Genomic DNA, 20,469 nt, shown 5'->3' with positions numbered 1-20,469 from the left:
TGTATGTTAATTGGAGCAGTTTAATAGTGTCCCCCCCCAGATCTCAAATGGTAAGCTTTCCAGTTATGACTAAATCTTTGATAAAGCAAAATCCATTCACAATTATTTAGTTCTGTACTGTCCCCAAATTTATATTTTTGTATTAATTTGAGTAAGTTTGTAACAACAGCCTAGTCTTCTCATCTTTCCCATCAAAATTAGCATGCTTAGTGAGATCAAGTGTGTTTATATTTCAAAGGATTTTTTTCTTCATACATCACCCATTTGATATTGTTTTTATGGTTCAAAAATTTAGTACTTCACTAATAATGAGTACAGTATATGCCAATAAGTACTGCTGAGTGCAGCTTTCGATACAGGGCAGGTGCTCTGTAGTAGAGCACATGCAAAAGGTCCCAGTGTTGATCCCTGTCAAGTCTAGTGAAACTATGTCAGACAACAGTGTTGGGAAGTACTTTTTTGCCTGTAACACTGCAGATGGTACTGAGTGACAGTGACCAATGGGCTTGGTATAAGGCAATTGTTAAGTCTCCTCCATTGAAATCACAGGCTCTTTAAGTTTTAATTTGATAGGGAAAAGCAGTACCACAAATTAGGATTCTGTGTATGTTTAAATTGATTACTTAGTTGAAATTCAGAGCCATTGGAGACCTCAATCAGTGGACGGGATTCTTTTAGCTAGGCTCACATGTGCACACAATTAAAGAACAACACAGTACAAACAGCTTGTGTATGTGCAGCTTGACAAAAGGAGCCGATTCTGGGCCTAGGAAAGTATCCTAATTGCGGAGGGTACCCAGTGTCTTTGTTGGTTACTTTTATTTAGTTGATGTGCTTGTATCGAAATAAATTTTGAATCAGAAAAAATGATATGTCTAAAAAGCCATCTCATGCATCTAACTCTAATAACAGCCAGGCTTATGATGAGATTGCTGGTAACAATAGTTTATTTGCCCCATCTCACTAAGTCATTGCCAGAACTTCAGAAGAGTTTGACCTACTTTTGGGTGTCACTGGCCCTTGCAAGTGTTACTTCAAAAGTCTCAATAATATATTGTTAATCAGGCCTGTACCTCACTCTGCCCTTTTTGTTCCACATTCTTTGTTGTTATGTGCTAGACTGGAATACACCCTTATGTATGCTTCTGAAACTCTGCATAATCTGTGCAGTTTCTGGCGGAGAACTTGGATTCTTGCAAATATTAGCTTTTTTTGTTTTAGATAAAAAGGAGTTTCTAGTTCTCATGATTCATGAGAGCACTAGAAAATGCAGGCAGTGTCAAGATGCGGCTTCAAAACTGATTCTTCCAGTCTGGGATTTGTGATGTTTACTACATAGCTCTTTTACCCATGTACTTCTTTCCCTATGGCTCTCCTTATTCACATCTTTCCACTTGCTTATTATCTTAGTCACAATAATCTCACATGGTTATTGTGACAATAAATGGGATAATCCTATCTATATTTAAAATGATAATTAACCACATTGTTGAATTCATAATAAACACCTGAATAGTGACGCACTTATGGTTGACTGTTACTTGAAAGTAATTCCTTTGAAACTGTTGGGCTTACTTTTGAGATTGGAATAGCCATCAGATATGTAATTTGACATATTAACCGTTGAATGAAAACCATTTGGATGTCAGTATATAATATTCTGGGAAGTCTGCCTGTGGTCAAGGGACAGAAACAGCTACTCTTTTGAGGAATTTTAATTGCATTTTTCTGATGCAAAGAAGTCTACCAAACAGAGCCTTTGACACTTCATGGTCTTGTTTTCTCTCAGACTCTAAAGGTCATCAGTATGTGGAACTGTCAATGACTGAACTGTGAAATATTTCATGCTGGGTATAAAAGGCAATGCTAGTGGTTTCAAATGATATGATGCTGCCCCCTAAGAAGCTGGGGGCATGAAGGTTAACTTTTTGTTGGGCTTACTAAGGAAGAAAACATAATTCACAAACATGCAGAATAGTTGGTCCACAAGGAAATCAAATTCAGCAGATCTCTCAGACTTGCATTTAGCAATCCTAATTAACATCTTTATAACAAGGGTCCTAACCTGTGGGTTCATTTGGAATACTAACACAGTATGGTGGGCACAACAAGAGAATGGCTGCCACAAGAGGCAGAACCACCCACAAAATGAATCCCACAGCTTAACTTCTGGGGGGAAGTGCTGGGTACAGTCCATCCCCCCCCGCCACCCCCAAATGGCCTACTGAGGCCTTGGGCCTTTTGGGAGCAGGGGAGAGGTGTTGGCAGACAGTCCACTCCTCTTCTTGCTTCCCCGGCAGCCCTACTAAGGCCTGGCAAGGCTACAGCTGAAGCTGCTTGGAGCAGCAGGAGCACTGGCAGGGTCTCCCTTCTTCCTCCCCCACCAGCCCAAAGTCCCAGGCCCTCCACCTTCCCTCCCAGCACCTGCTTTCCAGGCAGGAACTTCTTTCAAATGGAAGAAGTTGGGGGGGGGGGGATGTGACCAGGGGCAGAACATCTTTCCTGATTGGCTGTTCATTGAATGGACAGCCAATGCAGAATGGGACAGCTGGGACAGTGACTCCCAGTTCCTCCCAGCACCCTCTTACTGTTTTATTTAGAGGCACAGACTGGTTTTTTGTCAACTTGACTCCTTTCTTGTCCCTTCCCTTTCCAACTTCCTTTCTCATAAGCTATGTATTTTATTGTTCAACTGCTTTTCTGGTAGTTCTTGAAAGAGAATTGCTAGCTTTATAACTTGTTTGGTAGTCCTTGCATAGCTATGATCTAGACGTCCTCTGATGCTTGTGCAATCCAGGAACAGAATAAACAGCCATCTTGTGATTTTCTTTTCAAATAAGAGCGTTTCCCCAAAATCCAGATCCCTATTTATTGCATCTCTGGAAATAAACATGGTATGGCAGATTGGTATCCACTCTCCTAATTGTATACTGCTAAAGAATTCATATGTTCAGGTCAGGTTTTGTTTTGTTTTTAAACAGAGATTGAATGTCAACCTGAAAAGTGGAACTGTGAAACCAGCCTCAGTTTATTCTTTTCTCCAGCCTGCTTGAGAATGGTACCTCGGTTAGTATGCAATCAAGCACTCTGCTGAACCTTATCATCTGAATAGTTAATATTGGTATAAGTGTGCTCTTTTGTCATGCGAAGTCTGCCCCTCTCTCTCACTACTTCTATAGAGATTGATATCTGGACACGCTTAATAGACTTTGGCTAATGGCCAGAACATGGAAATCATCAGCATTGCTTGTGTAGGGGCTGAAGGAAGGCAGTTTGATTGTAGTAGGAAAAGTGAAAGAAACTTGAATTTTTGCAGCTGTGAGCTCTGCCTCAAAAAAGCTTATACTGGACTAAATGCTGTTAGTCTTTAAGGTGCCCCTGGACTTCTGTTTTCTGTTAGCCTGAAGTACTGAGATGTGAACTTGTTCTTGTTTCTGTCTACTTAGCTAGTGCACTGACCGTGCATACATGCCTGCTCTCCTTTTGTCCAACCAATATACTTTCAAATAAACAATTTATTATAGCAGTCACCATAAATCTCTCTCCTCTTTCCAGTGTACAAGGAACTTCCTAGTATTTGGGGACCAGAGCACAATATTGACCTTGGCAATAGTACTGGCCTTTCCTCATTGTGTTCTTCCTTCCTTCTGATCCTGACAATTTAGTTGATAAATGCTCAGCTACTACCTCAGAATTTGACCACCTCGTTTTGCAGCCACAAGACCTAAAGTTGGACTGATTGTGGAAATACTAAGTGAAGTAGCTCTTTGCATAGATATTTTGATTGTGTGGTTAACAACACAGGAACAGGATGTGGAGGAAAATTTGCAGGTGTAGTTGTGAGGCGTGGAGTATGGGAGAAGTGTGAAATTTGGCTGAACTGGTATAAGAACTTTGCCACTTCCTTCCCTTACCCCCAAAGCATCCTTTGCGAGACCAGCACCAGCAGGTCCACGTTTCCTGGAACTGACATGCTATTTCAGAGGATGGTGAGCATTGGCTCTAAAAACTTTCTTGCAACCTTAGTGACATCTTGCAACTCCTGCATATTAAAGAGTTTTTCTTGGACTCTGTTGGATGACATTGTTCTAATCCTTTCCCTAATAAAATAATCTCCACCCTTTCTGCTGGCCTCAACGGGAAAGGTTTCTATGGTCTGGGGCAACCAGCCTCAGTTGAGGATAAGTTAACTTTTCCGGATTGCGACTGATCAGCTTTAATGTCCACAATGCATAAAAAAATCACCAGGGTTTTATAGCTATAGCTAACTCCTTAACAATTGTGCTTTAAGACAAGAAGTTATACATCTACCCCAGCAAATGAGAACTTTGTAGGCTAGTGCAACTGCAGTCTTAGAAAAACACAGGCTCCTTCAGTTTTTGTGCAGACTTGATTCAGAAGGACAAGGACGAGGGCTGCCTTGTGTCTTACTGTTCTTGCTCTGCCACTTTGGGATCCGTCTTGCAGCTTCGAGAAAGAGAGCTTGTGTTGACTGTGTCCTGCTCCATTGGTTAAATTTTAGTCAACGTTTGCTTTGCGATAAGGGAGGGCCTTACCTGTGTTTTTTCCTTGTGGTGCCAGAATTGGCTGGATGTTCTGTCTTCAGCCAATCATGTTCTGGTGGAGCAAATGAGTAAGGGAACAAAGTTCAGTGCTTGTTTGCCTTTTGGAAACCTGACTCTGCTCTCCTTGTCTGTAACCAATAAGGCAGCTTGATTTTTTTTTCACTGAGTAGTGTATGAGCACAGTCACCGGTCACTGGGCTGAAGCATACTGTAGTCTGTTATCAGCTGTGTTGTATAACCTACGAGGCCTATGTGAAGAGGTGGAGTCAATCTCTGCATTCTTGTGCTTTTATGTGCAACACTCAGCCCAGGGGCTCTTTAACCTGAACATTAGGAACCAGTTTGTCAAGCATCAGGTGTTTTTCCTCTGGGTCCACATGCTGAGTGGGTTTAGCCAGACGTCTGATGACACTGCTGCCTTTTCATTGGTTCTTCCTGAGGTTCAGGATGCTTTTGGACTGTCAGATGCATCCCATTTTTGTCTTTCCTCTAACAATACCTGCATTAGGATCTCATCTAGTATTTTTACACTTATGTAAACAGCCTCATACACATGGGGCTCTTAACATCCATGTTGTGTTATTATTTCATGAAAATGCTTGAAGTCCTTGCAACTGCATATTTCTTCTAGGAATATCTTAACAAAAATAACTATGCCCATGGAACAATAGAATGTGCAAAAGATGTTACATGTCATTTAATGTAATTTAGTTTTGCAGCTGTTTCAGAAGAAACACTTGGCACCATGTCTTGTGCCTGTGGAAAAGATAATGATGATACTATCATTCTCAAAGTGTAAAGAGATGCTGAGGTGTAATTGTTATGCTGCTGATTGTCCAAGGACTGTTTAAGAGGCAGATATCTTCAGCAGGATACAACCCATACTACTTATCCCAATCTGAATTACGGTGGGGAAATTGCTGGAGAATTGGGGAATGGAAGCTGGAGAAAATGAGGTTTGGGGAGGAGAGGGTCCTCATACAATGCCATAAAGCCCACCCTCCAAAACTGCCATTTCCTCCAGGGGGATTGATCTCTGCCAGCAGGAGATCTTCAGGCCCTACCTGGAGGTTGGCAATCAAATCTCACAGGACATCCATGAAGCATTACTTCCTGGAATTTTCATGGTAGCATTCAGTATGAGTGTTTCCTGACAGCTCTCTTTATTTAATATTTATTCAAAGGCTTGTATCTTGTACTCTGATCTAAAAGTTAGCAAAGCAGTTTACAAAGATGCAACACATTACAATAAAAATAGATGAAATCCCGGCAGAATAAAAGGAGCTGCTTGGGAACCACCCAAGTGATCACTTAAACGCAGGTTGTTTGTCCCAACTGGGATGCTTTTGGGAAACCTCATGATGCTTCCATGTACCTTCTGGGTTTCCCTGCCCTGTGATCTTTTCTAAAGTTGCTAGGAAGGATTCCCGCAAAGCCAGGGTGGCACCCTTGTGGACAGGAAAGTCTGGCTCTTCCTCATCCTTCCCACATCAGCATAATTATCCCTGTCCCAATCCCTCATGACAATCACCCCCCTGTTACCAGATGGCTTTTTAAAACACTGGCAAATAATAGAGTTCTTTAGCGTTATAACATCATAACAATCTGGGGTTCCTTGAATCCCCCTGTACAAAGATTAAGTCTTTAGCCCCTTTAATTGCAGAAAGACACTTAGTGGCATGGGGGGGGGGTTACGGAGACAGGGACAATGCAGGGGAAACTGCCACCGGAAGTCTTGTTGCTGCTGCACTATATTAGCAGCTGCAACAGTGATGGGGAAACCACCCAAGCCAGCTTCCCCTGAGCTACATGTTTATGAATACTGCAGAAATTTATCACTTTTCAGGTCTGCTTACAGGGGCATTGTTGTTTCCGTAGATATTTGATTATGACAATGTCATACCTCTGGAATTAAATAGTAGCTACTTTATTAACTGTACTAAAACAATTGCTAGAGGAGAATAACCTCAAAGTCGTTTCATTAGCCAAATAACCTGCTTTCCTATTTCAAAGAAATTGTCAGCAAAATTACTTTCCAATTTAAAAAAATATCTAAGCCACTGATAATTGGGAATAAATGGCAAATTGTCCTCATCCTTATATAAATGCATAATAAGGCATTTCTCAGTAGGTCATAAACTTAAAACCAGAAAACAAAATTGGAGCAATCCAGTGATGATTTTTTTTTTTGGGGGGGGGGAATATGTCTTTGTTGTCCAAATGACAGTGGCTTGATAATTACTTTCTGTTCAGTCAATGAGGAATTTATCAATGACTTGTATTTGTACTTGTCTTGCTGATGTTCAGGGGAAGGATATGGAAAATGTTTTCTCAGCCACAGGTGATATGCATAGAAAGATGACTGAAAATGGTGGCCCGGGTCCTCACAGCAACACCTTGGAAGTCCCACATCCAACCCATCCTCTAGCAGCTGCGCTGGCTCCCGGTTGAATTCTGGATCAGGCTTAAGGTTTTGGTTATCACCTTTAAGGCCTTACGCGGTCTGAGCCCAGTATGGCAGGACTCATTTTTTTACATCTGGTCACCATTAGAACCACAGCTGTTTCCCCCTGATTACAAACAAATCAGACCATGTTTTAACTTAGCTTTATACTTCATGGGTGGTTTTTGCAGTTGGCATTCAACTCTAAATGGCTTGAGATATATCTCAACTGGCTGTTCTCTATGGCGGTGGTCCCCAACCACCAGACCGCAGCCCGGCACCGGGCCGTGGTTCCCTCTCTCCTGGGAGGGCCGTGCATGCGCGTTTGTGGCCGCACATGGTGAAAACGCACATGCGCGACCCAGCCTCGCATGCGCGGGAGTGCCACGCATGCGGGCATGCGCGGCCGAGCACTTGCCCTCCCCGCCGCCAGTCCGCAGCCTGAAGAAGGTTGTGGACCACTGCTCTATGGGATGTGCTACAGAAACAATAGCACAAAGAAATCCACACCACATCTGTAATTTCTTAGTTTCTGGTATGCTCTAGAAAGACATCTTGCCACGTTCTTTTTCCTAGCCATCTTAACCTTCCTGCCATTCATTATTAGAACTTAAAACAATTTCTTCACAATGAATTTTTGCTATAGACATCCAGCTACTAAAAAAAAAAACAACTAGCAGGAGAAATCTGACCATTTTGTAAATGTAATGCCCCCATCTTTCCTTCTATTCATGGGTGAAATTATAATTGTGAAAGAAGGAAGTGCAGTGGAGGACAAACTGACAAGAAATGTAACAAGGAGACTGATATGAACAATGGTCTTAAATCTTGACTGTCCTGCTGCCTTTTGTCACCAAATCTCTACCTCTGTCAAGGTATGAAGTAAGATACTCACGCAAGCTCATATGGAGGCCAGATGCTGGTAGCTGTCTGACAGTTGAATACTTGGGTGTCAGATGACGGATGAAGCTGAGCTTCTTGTAAATGGGCAGGAAAAGCAGTTGGGGGTGAGGTCTCTACAATAAGTATTTTTGCCTTCTGAGACATACAAGGAAAGAGCATTCATGAAATAATATGCCTTTCTAGGGATGTGAAATCCAGCTCTGGGTTGTGTATCCTTTGTCTACATGTATGTGCTTCAACTGGCTTAGATAAAGAAATTACACAAAAAATAAAGATGGATGTCATTAATTCTGAATGGCCTTAATGGGTTCACCAAAATTTATATCTCCATATTTCCAACAGAGGACACCTATAATGGTGACACTGGAATACCAGGCTCTACCTGAACCAGACCATTAGTCTGTTATGGTCAGTATATGCCTGGCAGTGGCTGTCCGGGGTCTCAGGTAGAGGACTTGCAACATCACCAAAGTCTCATCTTCTTAACTGGAGTTGGGGAGATCAGTGATCTGTTAAAGCACTTAGAGAGCTCCAAGACAGAATTATGATGAAACATTTGCTCTTCAGCAGACATGTCTGAACAATATGTCGAGAGAATTAAGTATCTGGTTTATATGTGTAATTTTTCGTTGTTGAAAGTAGCAACCCTGAGAAAATAAATGAGAATTAAACTTCCTTTGATTTTTAAAAATGATTTCTTATTCAGAGTAACTATGCTGTCTCATTAGACCCTTAAAATTATTGTAGCAGTGGATATTTTATATAGCAGTGGATGTAAGGCACTGAACTTATTTATTTAGTGCCATAAAATTGATTGATTGATTGTATTTATATACCGTCCTCCCCGAAGGCTCAGGGCGGTTTACATGGAACAAGAAAAACCATACAGGTAACATAATTTTAAGAGCAACAAGGTGAATAACAACAATAACATTATCATAATAACAACAACAACATTAAGGAATGGTGGAACTACAAGGAGCTTCAGCTTAACTCTTACTGAGGCCCAGTATGTTGTATAGATTCGTAGCAGTCATATTGGGGGGGGGGCTAGGGGGCCAATTGGAAGCGATGGTTTAGGTTAACCTCAACCAAATGTCTGGTGGCATTTTGCAGGCCATCTGGAATTGTTTGAGCTCTGTTAGGGGCCTAATCTCCTCTGGGAGCTCATTCCACCAGATGGGGGCCAGAATGGAAAAGGCTCTGGCCCTGGTTGAGGTCAAGCGGGCTTCCTTGGGGCCAGGGACCACCAGGAGGTTTGAGGAGGTAGAGCGCAAGGTTCTTTGAGGGGTGTAGGCAGAGAGGCGATCCCTCAGGAATACTGGGCCCAGACCATGTATGGCCTTGAAGGTGATAACCAAAACCTTAAGCCTGATCTGGAATTCAATCGGAAGCCAGCGCAGCTGCTGGAGGATGGGCCAGGCTGGAAACCAGATTGGGATGGGTCTAGGACTGAAGCTTCTTCCAAGTTTGCTGACAGATTGGTCCATAACCACTTTTTCAAGCAATTTCCCCAGAAACACTAAGTGCGAGACGGGGCGATAGTTGGATGGCTGTCGTGGATCCAGAGAAGGTTTCTTTAGTAGCGGGTGAACCACTGCCTCTTTTAGTCTCTCCAGGAATTCTCCTGTTGAAAGGGAGAGGTTGATTATCTCCCAGAGCGGGGGCTACTACTCTTGTGTCAGATGTTTTTAGTAACTATGATGGGCATGGATCTAGAGAGCAAGTAATTGGCTTCTCTGTCTTTAGCAACTTGTCACATGTTAAATAACTTGGAAGAGAAGATTATATGTGTGTATATGTGTGTGGTTAAAATCTATATCAAGAACATCATGCTGCTGCAGACAAGACATGTGATCCCTTCACTGCACTGTATGCAATATGTGGGGGTTTTAATCCGCTAAAAAGTACCTGATGACTCAGTTCACATCATATCCTGTGGTCATTTGCTATTCAGCACTTCTATTGCTATTACTTTTGGTCCTTGTCTGTACTTCATTGAACAGGTTGTAATAATCAAATATGACCTGATCTGTGTCTTCCTGCTGGTCATTGTCCTGTAACCCAGTGGTCCCCAACCCCCGGTCCTGAGACCAGTACCGGTCCATAGATCAGTTGGTACCGGGCCGCAGCTCCTCCTCGTCCTCCTCCCCGGCTGCTGCCTCGGGAGCTGCCCTGTCACTCTGCCGCCGGGTCACCTTTGGTGCTCTCCAGGGGCCACCATGGCTGGGGCTCCCCCTCGGCATGGCAGTGTGCAGCTGTTGCTGGCAGCACCCCCCAGCGGGCGTCGGGAAGTCAGGGGCACCAGTGGGAAAGCAAGTGGAGCAGGAGCTCAGGCGGCGGTGATGCCCCTCAGCAAAAGACTACCCCTCTCCGGACCTCAGTATAATTGTCAAGCATTGACTGATCCCCGGTGATAAAAAGGTTGGGGACCACTGCTGTACCCATTCTTGCCTTCTTTCCACTTGCATGTTTCCATTGCTGGTTTCTCATGCCACCTGCAATGAGCCTTTCTTCTTTTTAAAACCCTGCCTTCTCATCTGGTTACTCTCTTCCATGGCTTTCTGACCATCTGTCCTTCCACGCTTTTTTTCTGTATGCAGGGATTTCACACTGTCTACCCCTAGGCTGCCTTCCAGATCACACATTTGTTACCCAGTTTTAACTATGAAGAAATGATTTTGATCCTCTGGCTTGGCAGTTCGATTTGCTAGACATGGAACTGATCTGGCTCTGGCAAACTTCCTGAGCTCGATGCTGCTGATGGGGGGGGGGGATTTGTTACTTTCCATCAATTTATTTTATAAAAGCATGAAAATAAAAATGAATAAGAGCAATAGTAGAAATTGTAGCCTCCTTCCGCAGATATGTAAGTATCAAAGGCTCAGGTCAACATCATTGACTTTGCCAGGTTCCTGTATGATGCCAAAGATGATGTCAGGAAAGCAACTTTCAGGTAGTTCTGTGATTTGGACACCAACTCAGAAAAGGTTCTGTCTCTGGTAGGCATCCTCCTAACTTCCAAATATGGCACAAAAGGGCTGCCAATAGGCTCACATGGGAGAAGATAAGCCTGTGGATACTCTGATCCTAGACCATTCAGGGCTTTAAAGCTCAAATCCACACTTTGGATTGTGCCTGGAAAGAAACTTGAAGCCAGCCGTAAATGAGACAATGTCATGGGAATGAGGAAAAATAGCCAGCAAAAGTATCATGAAATCTCAAATTGGAATACATTTTGTATCTTTTTCTTGCCAGAAGGTACAAACTTCTAATTGCTGTCTGAGAGAGAGAGATATTCCGAGATACATCTTTCCCTATTAAACTTCTCTGAGCTCCTTGGCTGAACAAGCAAAGAGGACATGTAAAGGTTTATTAAACGGTGTGATCTTTTAGGTTGGAATCAGAAAGAATCATGACCCAGATCACAAAGTGAGATCTATGGTTAGGGACTCTAGAGCTTAACAGATAGAGCTGCCTCTTGAAGTCTTCGTAATCTCCTGCGCCACCCCCCTCCCTCCCCAGCTTGCAGACTGTGGAAGGATTCGAATACATACATCCAGAAAGCTGGTGAAAGAAGCCAGGAGTTTGAAAAACAGGATCCCTGGTATGGATACATTAGTAGGAATATACATAAAACTGCCTTATACTGAATCAGACCACTGGTCCATCGAAGTCAGACTGACAATGGTTCTTCAAAGTCCCAGACTGAGAGGGATACTATTTTATGTGTTTTCCTGGGGGTTTTGTTGTGGGGATTTTATGATGTTATCCGCCACAAGTCATAGCTTCTGGGAGTAGCAGGTTATAAGGGTGTGGGAAGTAAGAGGTGTTGGCAATACGCTAACAGGCAACCACTGTAGCCAGTTTTGTTTCATTTGGCAAAACTGAATGTAGAGGAAACATGAAGAATTTTCCCAACAATCATGGAGTCTAACAGCAGGTATATGTTCCATATATCTTGTGATAGTTGGATTGTCACTAGAATTTGTTTGACATTATTTTATATGTAAAATTATTTAAAATAGGGATTCATATAGGAGTTAATGTTAGGGTTAAGGTTAGCTGAGATATGGTTCACGTTTGAAAGTAGTTTGTCTTCGTCGTTAGGCTAGGGAAGTTTTGGAAAGGCCATGGGATATATGGGCCATGGGATGCATGTTTTGGAAAGGCCATGGGATATATAGATATTTATGTTACATTATGAAAAATAGGGATTCATATTATGGTTGATATTGAGGTTAAGGTTAGAGTTAGCTTAGGTATGCTTTGAGTTGGGGAGTGGTTTGTCTTAGAGGGAGTGTTAGGACTAGGGAAGAGTTAGAGATGTGGTTAGGAAAGGCCATGGGATGTATCAGTATTTTTAGTATTAGTACTGGGAAGCATCCCCTCCACACTCATCATTGTTCATTTGGGAGAGGGTGAGTGGGTTCTCAACTATATATAGCTGAGAAAGCCTGCTGTAGTGCAATCCCAGCTGTCTGTGTTAGCCTTTTAAAAAATAGCCATAAGAAGCATGACTTGAGCTGGCAGCACTGGCATAGGATAGTGGCTAAGATGACCTCTGATTTGGAAGATTCCTGCCAGAAATCCACTGACTGGCTTTAGGGAAGCCATCTTAGCAGACTTCCAGCTAGGAGTAGTGTTACCATCCTCCAGGTGGGGCTTGGAGATCTCCTGGAATTCCAACTTATTTCCAAATGGCAGAGATTACTCTCCCTGGAGAAAATGGCTAATTTGGAAGGTACTTTATGATATTATACGAGCCTCTTGTGGCGCAGGGTGGTAAGGCAGCTGACATGCTGTCTGAAGCTCTGCCCATGAGGCTGGGAGTTTGATCCCAGTAGCCGACTCAGCCTCCCATCCTTTCGAGGTCGGTAAAATGAGTACCCAGCTTGCTGGGGGGTAAACAGTAATGACTGGGGAAGGCACTGGCAAACCACCTTGTATTGAGTCTGCCATGAAACGCTGGAGGGCGTCACCCCAAGGGTCAGACATGACCCAGTGCTTGCACAGGGGATACCTTTACCTTTACTATGGTATTATACTCTGCTGAATTCCCTTCCTAGGTCCCATCTCCAACATCTCCAGGAATTTCCCAGCTTGGAATTGGCAGCTGTATCTAGGGACAATCATTCTGTTCTGCTTTAGAGCCTGACAATATGCTATGTGTTCCCCAGGTCCTCATCACCAGTTCTCAAGATAACCCCATTGAGACAAATAGTACTTCCATGGGTTATTTCAGGTTGGGAAAATGACACAAGGGAGGAAGGTTGGAGCCCCTGTTCACTTACCATAATCCTGCTCTAAAGTAGGCCCATCTACACCTAGGAACTAAGTTTCTGAAACAAACTCTCAACAGATGTCTGATTTCAGCAGTCTGTGGAAATGTGTAAGGCTGTACTAAGAGTTATGATGAGACAATGTTGGTGAAGAACACTGAACATGCTATATGAAAGTTAAGTACTATTAATGATAAGGTTATTACTTTGCTGTGAATAAAGTAGCACAGCTCTTTGGTTCATGCTCTTGTGCCTTTTCTTTCCATTGTAGACTTCAAAAGACAGCAGACAGACTAAAGCAATAGCAGAATAATCTTCTGTTTGTAGATGTTTAACTATCCCCACTTCAGTAATGTGTTGGCTATTTTCTGCTTCCCTGTGTACACACTTCACTGATTAAATTAGGCTGCATCCTCACATAGCTGGATATTGCATTGTTCTGTAAAGATAAAAACACGATAATTACACTTAAATCACCATTGAGAAACCAGAGGAGTGTTCTTCAGTTCAGATGGTAGTTTATAATCTGTTTGGCCTCTTCCTCAACTTTTATTACATGTTCTGTTTTAAATTGGTTAGGGGATTTCCCCCCCCCCTTTGCCAAGAAACAAGCAGGCAGAAATGGGTGGGGGAGTAGATCAGAGAGGGAATTGTGCACTCTTTGCACCACAACCAATATAGGTGTACCATTCATTTCACCCCAGCCTTTCCACCATTTCTTTCAAGAGGTGGTCTGTGAAATCTTAGCATGTAGTCTTTCTTCAACTCCATAGCCAATTGCATAAGCAATTGCAAGTGACAGCTAGCAGTGTGAAGAGAGGGCAGAGCTAAATCTAATGGCTGCTGCTTGAGGAGAAGCAAATGCCCAATCATGGTGGCAGTGCCAGCATCAGCAGACCTCAGGTAGGGCAGTTGCCAGTGCCTGGGTGTCTGGTAGCGCCCACTGCTGTCACCCGTCCAACATGCTATTTCTTTGCCTCCTTACATGTGAGAGCTTCTCTACCCATGCTCCCGCCTGAACACACTGAGACACACTGTTCACGCAGGCCTACCCTTGTCCTTGATCCGGAAACTTCAGCTAGTGCAAAATGCAGCTGCAAGGGTCCTCACTGGCACACCTTGGAGGGCCCACATCCAGCTGGTGCTGAGGCAGCTGCACTTGTTGCCAATTGCTGTCCGGATCCGGTTCAAGGTTTTGGTTCTAACTTTTAAGGCTTTACGCGGGTTGGGACCCACATACCTGAGGGACCGCCTGTCACCCTATGTGCCCCGCAGGGCTCTATGCTCTGCGGGAGAAAACCTCCTGGTCATTCCCCGGCCCCAGAGAAGCGCGCCTAGCCTCAACCAGGGCCAGGGCTTTCTCTGTCCTGGCCCCTACCTGGTGGAATGAACTCCCGGGTGAGCTGCGGGCCCTGCGGGAGCTGTCAGCATTCCGCAGGGCCTGTAAAATGGAGCTCTTCTGCCAGGTCTATGGTTGAGGCTGGGATTGGCGAGGAAGAACATTGCCCCCCCTGGGGGTTTGAAGTAGTCATCATTACCCTCCATCCCCCAATGCCCTTGTTCGGGTAGGGGAGAGTGGTATTTACCGCCATGTTGGGTATTTTTATAGTCTTTTAGCGGGGATTTTAAGACTACTGTTACCCACCACGAGCCTGTAGGGAGTGGCGGGAAATACTAATACTAATACTAATACTAATACTAATACTAATACTAATACTAATACTAATACTAATACTAATACTAATACTAATACTAATACTAATACTAATACTAATACTAATACTAATACTAATACTAATACTAATACTAATACTAATACTAATACTAATACTAATACTAATACTAATACTAATACTAATACTGGGCTATGGGCAGTGGCTTGTGAGCAGGGCATGGATGACACATGGATAAGTGGGTGAGATGGGGCCTCAGGAAACCCAAAATCTGGAACCAGCCCTGATGTAGAGAGAAAAACCTGGATACTATCGGATTTAGAAAGTGAGTCGGCCTGTGAGCTGCGGTTTAACTATCAAAAAGCAGCATGTGGCTTCCAAGCCACTCTTTGGTCACTATAATGTATTAGTACATGTTACCCTCAGCTCCTGAGGAGATGGTCCCCAATATATTTAGTGAGGTATGTTACCTTGAAGGTTATGCACATTTATTCACTTTGGATTTGGCCTAACAATACATTGAACTTGTTATAAAGTAGAATAAAAACTGCCTTGGAAGAAGTTGTCTTTGAATTCGGTATGCTTTTGATATGGTCAGTAATGCACAACTAATGAAAACACAGACTAGACATTAGCTTATTGGAACCCTGAAAGTCAACAATCCCTGTTTTAATGCACGCCCATCTATCTATCATGCAAGGAACTTAAGATGTTGTTCATGGTTCTTCTTTCTTCCACTGTCTCCAGACAGCCCCACGAGACTGAAGAGGACTGATTGGTCCCATGGTCACTGAGACCATTTTGAGATTTGAACTCTGGTTTCTCCCATCCCAGTCCAATATGTTAACCATGATGCAGCATTGATTTTTGAATCCCTCATCAATTATTTCTGGTGCTGTTTGTGTTGTCATCCCAGTCTGACTCTGCCATGCTGAATACTTCAATTCCCAGCACTCTCTCATGCTCCATAATTATCTGCCCTTCATGTAAAGGTCCTCATCAGACAAAATTTATTTATTTGTTTATTTATGTACCACCCTCCCTGAAGGTTCACATAAAACAGAAACAATGCAGATAACTTAATTTAACAATAATAAAGTGATAACAACAAGCAACATAGAACAGTAGAAAAATATGGAAAATATTAAATTAATGCATACTGATAGCCCAGTGGTTTGGGTGGAATTGTAGTGGGTGCCATAGGAGGGAGGCAGTCCTAAGGATTCAGTAGGGCTTACTTCCAGGAAAGGGTTTGTAGGATTGTACTCAGAGGAAGATGCTGCGCAGAACCTAGGGAATTGAGACAAGAAGCTGTTTGTCACCTACATCAGTTCTGCAGTGGCAGACTACACCATAAACCAGAACCAGGCTAAATTAGCACTTAAGATAAAAGGGGTGTGTGTGTGTTTATCATGTCCACATCTGAAGTCTCTGGCCCTGCTGTGAATGGATGCTTTAGAGCAGAGGGAAGCCAAATAGTGGCTATGTTTCTGCACTGCTTAATGATAGCTTCTTAACATTCCTCAGTCAACAAACCCTGACTCCATAAAAGTATAGAGGATGAGGGGAGTCTCTGTTGTTAACTGGAAAGTGGGAGAGCATTTCATGATCTGGTGAAAGTGTCTGCAGTCTCAATCTGATTTTTAAAAACTATTTAGAGTTGTCAAATAGAGACAGCTGTTCTCTTTTTGTAGGTGTCAGATAGTGCCTGCCGATCTCGGCACCATAACTTCTGGACAAATGTGCATTGCCTGCAACCAGCAATAATGAATTAGTGGAAATCTCTTGGATAGATTCTGTCCCTGGTCTTTACCTTGTTTCTTGAGAGAAGAAGTGAAACCGACTAAAGCATTTGCTTTCTCTGAGGGCTGCCACTTGCTGCTGTACTTCTGCTGGAGTCAGATGTGGTCTAAGGAGGGTTGTGGTAATTGTGATCAGACCAAAGCAGGGAATTTTATCCCTTACATCTGTAGCTGGTTCTGAGTTTTTAAAAAATTACTACCTTACCTCAACAGTAGCATCTACTACTTCAAACAGACTTCCTTTATTGTCTTTACTAAGATAATTGTTAATGTCCAGTTCAGGACATTTACAATTTGGTAGAAAGAGAGGCAGAATGTTCTGGTTGTCCAACCTGCAGATGAATAACTTAGATGGGGCAGCCTGCTTTGAAGCCTGTGCAGAGACCCCACCCCCAATGGGAAGAGGAAGAAGATGGCTGGCATGCCAGAACACAGAAACAGGGCCCCTTTAAGCCTGCCTGGCTGCTGCCCATATGACTGGCAGATTAGGGGCATGTCCCTTTGAGGCTGCACAACTGGTCAACAGCAAAGGGCTGGGGCAAAGGTCATCTATGCCAGTCCGCAGAAAGGACTGCTGATGGCCACTGTGGGTGGTTCTTCCCTTGAGGGGTTCAGGAGTGGAAAGGAATATGTGTGGTCTATGTCACATTCATGACAGAGCATAATGTGTTTACTCTTCTCAGGGTTTTTGGAATGCACAAATACAACAATAGCAACTGATACAGAATGCAAGAGCACCACCTACTAACCAGTCCAGGGTCAGTCCAAAGGTCACTGGGAAAGGAGTGTCTGGAGTTTGGGGGTCCAAGTTTTGGAAACTGCTTCAGGGGCTGAGCCTCTCCCTGGAAAAGCAAACACAGATTTAACAGGACAGGTGCCAGGTAGCACTGTTTGCTGACTGGGTGGGCTCACAGAGGAGGTGGCAAGCAAAGTTGCTTCCACACCAAGCCTTGCTCAGCATGTTCCTTCTAACTGCCTCCTTTTGCTGGCTCATCCCCAAAGCTCAAGTGTCTCTTTTTCCTGGTGGATTACTAATTGTCCAGGTGTAGGTCCTTGCCGTTTTCTGTCAGCATCTCAGTCTTGTTCCTGTAAAGACTGCTCCAGGATCAACACTGATTGCTGCTGTTCCATTTAGTGAGCGCTCTGTTTTCTCTCCAAAGCTGTCAAGCACTCCAGGTTAGGAAATGCCTAGAAATTGTTGGTGTAGCCTGGGGAGGGCAGGGTTTGGGAAGAGGAGGGACCTCAGCAGGGCATAGTGACAGAGAGTCCACCTTCCAAAGCAGCTGTTTTCTGGGTGAACTGATCTCTGTAGCCTGGAGATCAGTTGTAATCCCAGGAGATCTGAAGCCACCTCCTGGAGGCTGGCAACAGTAAGTCTCCTGGATGCAAAAGCTTCTGTACGGTGGTTTCAATCTGCTCTTCTTGGGCTGTATTGCAATAAGGTCCTTTAGCTTCTGAACAGCTGCATGTCCCAATATTTGCAAGTCCATTTTGTTATGGTAGGAATATCAAGCTACATTTGTGGTTTCATCATGTTAATAACCAATTCTCAACTGATACAAAACTCCACTCCATTGATCTTTCCATGGGGAGTTGTGGATCAGTGCTCACATTTTGATGACACTTCAGCTATGGTGCTGCAGAGCCATGGCTGGAGGGGAAAGAGGGTGACTTCCTCCCAGCACCGATTCACCTCACCTAAGATTTTTGAAATGCTATTTAATTATCATGACTTCTTCTGTTTAAAGAAAGGCTGCTTAAAAATGAATGGGTGATAGCTGACTTCACAACTGTTCTAGAATCCAACCTGCTTTGCTTAGCTGCGCCGCCCACCGTACATTTCCCCTGGCTCAGGATGAAGTATTGTCACCCTTATTACACTTAGGTCATCCTGAAAGAAATCTCTCCTTAGCTGCTTTGAGCATCAACATGGCTGGAAGATGGTTAGAAAGGGGAAAGGGATTAATGATGCAAGAAGGTGCTCATTCTAAATGTTTCTAAACAAACTGTTATTCAGTTTCTTCATTTATTACACTAACAATTCATGTGTGTTAAATAGGGATGGGCATGTATCAAGAAAATTCAGTTTGTTTGGACAGTATGTTATAGATAGGAGAAAGTAGGGCTTTTTTTTAGCCGCTCTGTTTTTTTGGCCCAGTGCTCCCCACCTTTCCTCTTAGATTATCATTTCCAGGCCTGTGTGCAAGAAATGTTCTCATCTATAGCAATCAGAATAATCATTCAAATAACATTTATGAAAACTCCCATATTCCTGCATGCAGAATGATTTTGGCATCGGTCCCTCATTGTGATCCAAGCATAATTAAAGGAGACAGCATCCACCTGCTCCCTGCATTTCAGGAAGAACATTCACTGACTAATCTTCTGACTTTTTTAAGCAAGAGGAGGGAGGAATTTGCTGACTCTTCCCATCATCTTGTCTTGTGTTTTAACACATTTCTGTGACAAGTTTTAATTAATGCAACATATTTCTGCAAACAACCGCTGCTGAGAAACACTCTGGTACATGCATTATTGCAGTGATTGTGTGTATGTGTGTGTGTGTGTGGGGGGGGGGGTGAATGTGCTTGATGCTTGCATGAGTATATGTGGATTGTGTCCTTCAGCATCATGCTGAAGCTGACCTTGGAGCTGTCGGCAACTGCATACCATGTTGACTCTTGATTCTTGCCATTTGTTATTGGGAAATTTTCAATTTCTAATGCAGAATACATATATGGACAGATTTGGGAGATGAGATTTCGCTGGCAGATACACACATTTAGGGTTTGACTGTTACTTGATCTCAAACTGTGTAGCTGCCTCTGCTGTTCTCCTGTACTCATACTGGGGATGAGAAACCATTGTGCTTCTCAGATTAAGAAGAGTCTGGAGCAGCAGGTGAGGTAAAGACTCCCCTGTGGTGGCAGAAACAGCCCCTGGGCCCCAGACAGGCCATTCCTGACACTCAGCCCTGTGGCTGGGTGGCACAAGGTCCACTCACTGGGCTAATGACCAGCAAGGCCAGGAGAGATGTAGGGACCCATGAGAAAACGAGGATGGACTAAAAGGCGGCTCTGACAAAAAGGCTGAGGAGGAAAAGTAGCTGGATGTCAGGGGTCAAGGAGGCTAAGCGTAAGTGAACCCCATCCTCTCCTGAGGCCTCGGGAACATTTTAGCTTGAGGAGACTGAAGGCTGATGGCAGTAGGCCCTTGCATTGGGAAATCCCTGGAGATTTTAGGGGTGGAACCTGGTAAGGGTGGCATTTTTTTGGGGGGGAGGAGGAAATTTAGCAGGGTATAATGCTGTAGAGACCAATGTCCAAAGCAACCGTTTTCCTCAGGGGAACTGATAAGGATGCCAGCCTCCAGGTGGAGCCTGGGGAATACCCTGGAATTACACCTTGCCTCCAGGAGACAGGGAAGAGTTCCCCTGGAGAAAATGGGTGCTTTGGAGGATGGCCTCTGCGGCGTTGTACCCCATTGAGGTCTCTGTCCTCCCCAGGCCCAGTTCCCAAATCTCCAGGGGTTTTCCAGCCTAGATCTGGCAGCCTAGGTCCTCCCCCTCCCCATCTCCTGCTGGTGGCCACAAAGGCCAAATGAGTATTCCAGTTGGGCTGACCAAGGACCTGGCAACCACAGGAACTGATCTCTGCCATCTGAAAACCAGTTATAATTCCAGGAGATGTCCAGCCACCACCTGGAAGCTGGCAACCCTAATGCAGATCTAATTGCTAACTGAAGCTGTAACAGCGGTCCTTGAGAAGCCAGATATTTAATTTCTTTTTTGTGATGAGATTT

The 20,469-nt window shown here is 43.8% G+C and overlaps 1 protein-coding gene across 4 annotated transcripts in view; it reads left to right on the top strand.

The window, feature by feature from the left end:
* SEMA4G (semaphorin 4G) overlaps positions 1–20,469 on the top strand; it is a 104,675-nt gene that overhangs the window by 18,582 nt on the left and 65,624 nt on the right. The window contains exon 3 of one of the 4 annotated variants that reach the window (XM_077349558.1): positions 2,982–3,066. The exons of the other annotated variants lie outside the window; for them this stretch is intronic. The gene's annotated coding sequence lies outside the window, so the exon portion shown is untranslated. The remainder of the gene's footprint in view (positions 1–2,981; positions 3,067–20,469) is intronic. 4 annotated transcript variants of the gene reach the window in all.

Source organism: Paroedura picta, chromosome 8 (assembly GCF_049243985.1).
Source record: "Paroedura picta isolate Pp20150507F chromosome 8, Ppicta_v3.0, whole genome shotgun sequence".
Taxonomy (NCBI): domain Eukaryota; kingdom Metazoa; phylum Chordata; class Lepidosauria; order Squamata; family Gekkonidae; genus Paroedura; species Paroedura picta.
Note: the sequence above shows the minus strand (reverse complement) of the source record. Positions and strands in the feature narration are given on the sequence as shown.